Source organism: Ailuropoda melanoleuca, chromosome 1 (assembly GCF_002007445.2).
Source record: "Ailuropoda melanoleuca isolate Jingjing chromosome 1, ASM200744v2, whole genome shotgun sequence".
NCBI classification, from domain to species: Eukaryota; Metazoa; Chordata; class Mammalia; order Carnivora; family Ursidae; genus Ailuropoda; species Ailuropoda melanoleuca.
In genome coordinates this window covers 132,044,951-132,050,633 of record NC_048218.1, presented here as the reverse complement: position 1 = coordinate 132,050,633, position 5,683 = coordinate 132,044,951, and the positions used below count along the sequence as shown (strand labels likewise).

Sequence of the window (5,683 nt, the reverse complement as noted above, 5' to 3'; positions counted from 1 at the left end):
TAAATGCCCAGAAAAAAAAGTTCCTGGATCATATGAAAGTTCCATTTTTAGTTTTTAAAGGAGGCTTCACACTGTTTTCCACAGTGGCTTTACCTTCCCAAATTTACATTCCCAAAACAGTGCACAAGTATTCCCTTTTCTCCACATTCTGTCCAACACTTCTATTTCTGGGCTTTTTTATAATAGCCCATTTTTGTTATTCAGCTATATGAGTTTTTATTTATCTTAGCTACTAACCCCTTATTGGACATATGATTTGGTATATCTTCTCCCATTCAGTAGGTAGTCTTTATTTTGTTGATTTTTTTTCGCTGTGCAGAAGCTTTTTAGTTTGATGTAATCTCATTTGCTAACTTTTGCTTCTGTAGCCACTATGTTTTGAGTCAGATCCAAAACCACACCTCCAAAAGCAATGTCAAGTTGCTTACCGCCTATGTTTTCTTCCAGGAATTTTATGGTTTCAGGTATTACATTCAAGTTTTCAACCTATTTTGAGTTCATTTTTGTATATGGTGTAAGATAGTAATCCAGTTTTTCTTTTGCATGTAGCTATCCAGTGTTTCCAACACATTTTATTGAAGAGACTTCCCCTTGAATATTCTTGCCTCCTTTTTCATAAACTAATTGACCATATACATATGGGTCTATTTCTGGGCTCTCTATTGTGTTCCATTGATCTATGTGTCTGTTTTTATGCCAATGACATACTGTTTTGATTAGTATAGCTTTTAATATAGTCAATCTGCTACAAATTTCATACAGATTCCCAATGATAGTCCTGAAAGCAGAGTTGCTAAAGCAAAAACTGCATATTATTCCCAAGCTGGTAATCCAAGGTGTTCAATAAAATAGTTATGGCAAGTCCTGATCCACATAGATAGTTGAAAGAGTGCTGACATACAGAACAGAACCTGGACCAAACCATGATGAAATGGGTTCAATACTCTTACACTCTTGCTCATTTATAAAGTTTATGAAGTCCTTCTTATTCCGTGAGCTCTGATAGCACCTAAATTCACCATCTTTACAATGATAAATAGTAGGAAGAGCAATTGTGATAAATCATCCACTCAGCCTTGGCTGCTCTGTGACATATACTTTTGCAACATTAACCTCAAGATCTTCTCTCCATTCAGTAAGACTTTCCCATTCTGGTTGAAGATTCTAACAAGTAGGATACCATGGGGCATAAAGTTCTATCGACTATTCTCATTCCAGCAACTCTTTTGGGTTCTTACCATGATGATGGGCACATCACTCTGGTGCCCATTGGTCCAGGGAGCCCCACAAAGCAATAGGAGCAGCACTGTCATGGGAACCATGAGACTCCTGGAGGACATCATGCCTGGTGCTCACCCACCCCACAGCCCAGTTTTTACTTGTAGTTGATTTCTAACTTTATACCATGTGGTCAGAAAAGATGCTTGAAATAATTTCACTCTTCTCAATAAATTTATGAAAACTTGTTTTGTGGCTTAACATATGATCTATCCTGGAGAATGTTCTGTGTGCACTTGGGAAGAATGTGTACTGGGTTGCTTTTGGATGGAACATTCTTTATATATCTCTTAAGTCTATCTGGTCTAACACGTTGTTTAAGGTCAATGTTTCCTTATTGATTTTCTGTCTGGATGATCTGTCTATTAGTGCAAGTGGAATATTAAAGTCCCCTATTATTATTGTATTGCTATTTCTCCATTTAGGTCTGTTAATACTGGCTTTATATTTTTAGGTGTTACTATATAGGGTGCATAAATATTTACAGATGTTATATCCAATTGTTGGATTGACCCCCTTATCATGATGTAATTCCCTTCTTTCTCTTTCTCTCTCTCTCTCTCTTTTTTTTTTAAGATTTTATTTATCTATTTGGCATAGAGAGAGAGACAGCCAGTGAGAGAGGCAACACAAGCAGGGGGAGTGGGAGAGGAAGAAGCAGGCCCCCAGCAGAGCAGGGAACCTGATGTGGGGCTCGATCCCAGAATTCTGGGATGCTTAACGACTGAGCAATGCAGTCGCCCCTCCTTCTTTTTCTCTTTTTAAGGTCTTTGTCTTAAAGTCTATTTTGTCTGATATAAGTATTGCCATCCCAGATTCCTTTTAGTTTTCATTTGTATGGGGTATCTTTTCCATATCTTCACTTTCAGTTTATATGTATCTTTACTCCTGAGGTGAATCTCTTGCAGGCAGCTTATAGATGGTATTTTTTTTAATCCATTAAACACTCTCTGTCTTTTCGTTGAAGGGGTAGTCCATTGATGTTTAAAATAATTATAGTTATGTACATATTGCCATTTTGTTCATTGTTTTATGGTTGTTTCGTGGTTTCTCCCTGTTCCTTTTTTTTCTCTTGCTCTCTTCCCTTGTGGTTGATGAATTTCTTTAGTGTTATGCCTAGATTCCACTCTCATTATCTCTTGTGTACCAACTATAGGTTTTTGCTTTGTGGTTATAATGTGGCTTACATGTATCAGCTCATATGTATAACAGTCCATTTTAGGTTGAAAGCAAGTTAAGTTTGAACACCCTCTAAAACTCAACATTTTTACTGCCCCTTTCCCACATTTCATGTTTTTGATGCCACATTTTGCATTCTTTTGTGTATGCCTTAACTAATTATTGTAATTATACTTATTTTTACTACTATTGTCTCTTACCTTCATGCTAGCTTTGCAAGTGATGAATCTACTACCTTTACTACATGTTTACCTTTACCAGTGAGATTTTGCCTCCATGTGTTTTCTTGTTACCTTTACCAGTGAGATTTTGCCTCCATGTGTTTTCTTGTTACTAAGAAAGTGCCCTTTCTTTTCAGCTTAAAAAGTCATTTCTTTTAAAAGTCAATATTTAAGACTGATTTAGTGGTGATGAACAGGGGAGTGCAAGAGTGTGGTAAGTGCTGCTAGCAACATAGGGGGAAAGTGCAAAAGTGGCACCTACCAGTGTCCCCATCTCATAAGAAAATCCAACAAACCAGTTCCTCTGGTAGACACTTTAAGGTATGAATGAATCCCCTTCACACAGGGTCTCAGCACTTTCAACCTGCTGCTTTTGCACTGAGTCCTGGGGCCAGTGATTCTGTGCATGATTCTTTAAGAACAGAGTCTTCATTTTCTACATCCCTTTGTGTCTCCTGGACATAAGACCTGTTGGTTTGTAAAGCCAGATAATTTGGGGGCTTTTCTCTGGTGCAGGTCCCAGAGGTTGGCATGCCTGATATGGGGCTCAAACCCCTTACTCCTCGGGGATATTCTCTGTATTTGTGAGATTCCTCCTGCTTGTGGGTTATCCCTCCAGGGGAAGGGTTTTAGGCAAGACCATGTATCTGCCTCTCCTACCCCATCTGGATGTGGCCCTTTTATCCTCTGTAGTGGAGGATCTGTTTAGCTAGTTTTCAGGTCTGTTTCAGAGAGAAGTGTTTTATATGTAGCTGTAGATTTGGTGTGTCCATGGAGGAGGTGAGTTCAGGGTCTTCCTGCGTGGTCATCTTGAACTGCTGTCCCCCCCATATCTGGCATTTAGAATGCCTCACGCATATTTATTTATTTTTTTTAAAGATTTTATTTATGTATTCGACAGAGAGACAGCCAGCGAGAGAGGGGACACAAGCAGGGGGAGTGGGAGAGGAAGAAGCAGGCTCATCGTGGAAGAGCCTGACGTGGGGCTCGATCCCACAACACCGGGATCACGCCCTGAGCCGAAGGCAGACGCTTAACCGCTGTGCCACCCAGGCGCCCCGTCACGCATATTTAGAACAAGGTGAGAATCCTTAAAATGAATTCTGCTTAGTAATTACGCATCAGCATTCTTCCCTATTCTAGTTTGAGAAGGAGCTTGCTACAAGGCAAAATATTACCCTGGCCATCCAGATCCCAATATACAGACATTTACAGTTCAGTTATCAATTTAATTTTTTTTATTTGGTCATTTTATACGTAACAGATGACATCATCCAAATGGCTTTTAGGATAACGCCTCATTTTCACTGGAACACTTTGCCTAACTGAATTTGAGATGCTTCCCATTTGGGTACAGCAGCTTTTATAAAAATTGCCTCCACCAGGCTCATTACGGCTAAATTTACACCACCTGTTTTAATGTGCATATTGTCATGACCCACAGAGACTGCATTAAGTAATTAAGAGACGGACCACATAGTGTCATTTGCTGTAACTGAATCTGTGGATTCAATCAATAGCCACCTGAAAGTGCCTGGGGCTGCAGGCTTAGGGCACAACCTGCTGAGTCAAGCCCTAGGGGGTCCAAATGGGATTGCCTTAATTTGTGACACCATCCTGCTGTTTCCAGTCCCATTTTAATTAGTCATAAAACGTAGCATAAGCCAAGTTGTTGAACAAAACCGTCCAAGACAGAGTCTTCCTTTCCTTAGAAAAGATTTGAAACAGAGCTAAAGATAAAAGAAGATCTCCAGTTGAGGAGACATCAATCTTACCCTCCTTTTTAAGGCACGGTGTATCTCGTAAAGAGGAGCGGAATCCTGTGTTTGTTGCAGGCTTTCTTATTTTCTAAAGACTAAAAGAAATAGCCATTTTGAAGTGCTAATGCAACTGTAAACACAATTCATTTTATTTGAGTTTTTATAGTTCCACTGGTGAAAGGGCTGTGCAGCTGTTGTTTGCTAAATTGTCATTTGTTGGGTTAAAAGTTCGTCACACTCATCCAAAGTATGGTCACTGCTCAGGAATCGGATGACCACACCAGAGCTGCATACTATATGGATCATATAATTTATTTTGGATCAGCTTCTTTCCAGATGCTAAAATCTGGTGTATTTATTAAGAATTGGCTTACGCCCTGATTCACTCTGGAATTCTACTGAAACAGACTAATTGGATGGGACTCTTCCCAACACATATGTCTCCTCCAAACTGAAAGTGATTTAGAGTTTTGATGGCACTTAGTGACCATTGGGCAGATTTGTACTAACTCTAGGCAGATCACATGCCACAGTGTTTCCACCCTACAAGGAATCTTGAGGTGAATATTTCCCAGATGGCTTTTTCAGACAAAGGTCTCTTACAAAAGAGGGAAAGGACACATTTACCAAGTCCAAAGAATAGTTCATATTTAAGAACTTTTGATGGACAAATTCAGGAGCTTTTTCAAACTCTACAGGGTGCTTTCGGAATATGTTTGGAATATAAACACATGCTTGTACATCACCCAGCTGCCACCTGGCCTAGAGTGTGACCTTTCATGAATTTTTGTATTTTGAAACAAAAAGGAATTTTGGTGGTCATTGGGGTCAGACTGTCCCTTTACAGAAAAGAAAAATGGGACCAAAATAAGTAATACACTTACATGAATGCGATCTCCATCCAAAGTTTCACATTCTCTCCCATTCCAGAGGGCATCCTGGGCTCTGTGGCATGGGTGCAAATCAGCACATGGCACTTACTGGTGACTTTCTCTCTCTCCTGCTTTAATATTCATTTCTCTCCCCTTCACTTCGTTTCTTTTTCTTGCTTTCCCCTACTTTTGCTCCTCCTCTCCCATTCCTTTTTAGCTATCTCTCTGTTTAAGAGCATCGCCCAATTCTATCCTTCAGTTTTAGTTATTGTACCAATAAGAAAAGCCTGTGGAGACAAAACAAATTTTTAAATATCCTGCTAAATAATTGTTCATATAATTTCTGACTCCTCTCAACTTTCAAATGCGAGTG

At 39.5% G+C, this 5,683-nt stretch overlaps 1 pseudogene; it reads right to left on the bottom strand.

The window, feature by feature from the left end:
• Positions 1 to 737: 737 nt before the first annotated feature.
• LOC100464986 lies at positions 738 to 1,343 on the bottom strand (annotated as a pseudogene).
• Between the last annotated feature and the right edge of the window lie 4,340 nt (positions 1,344 to 5,683).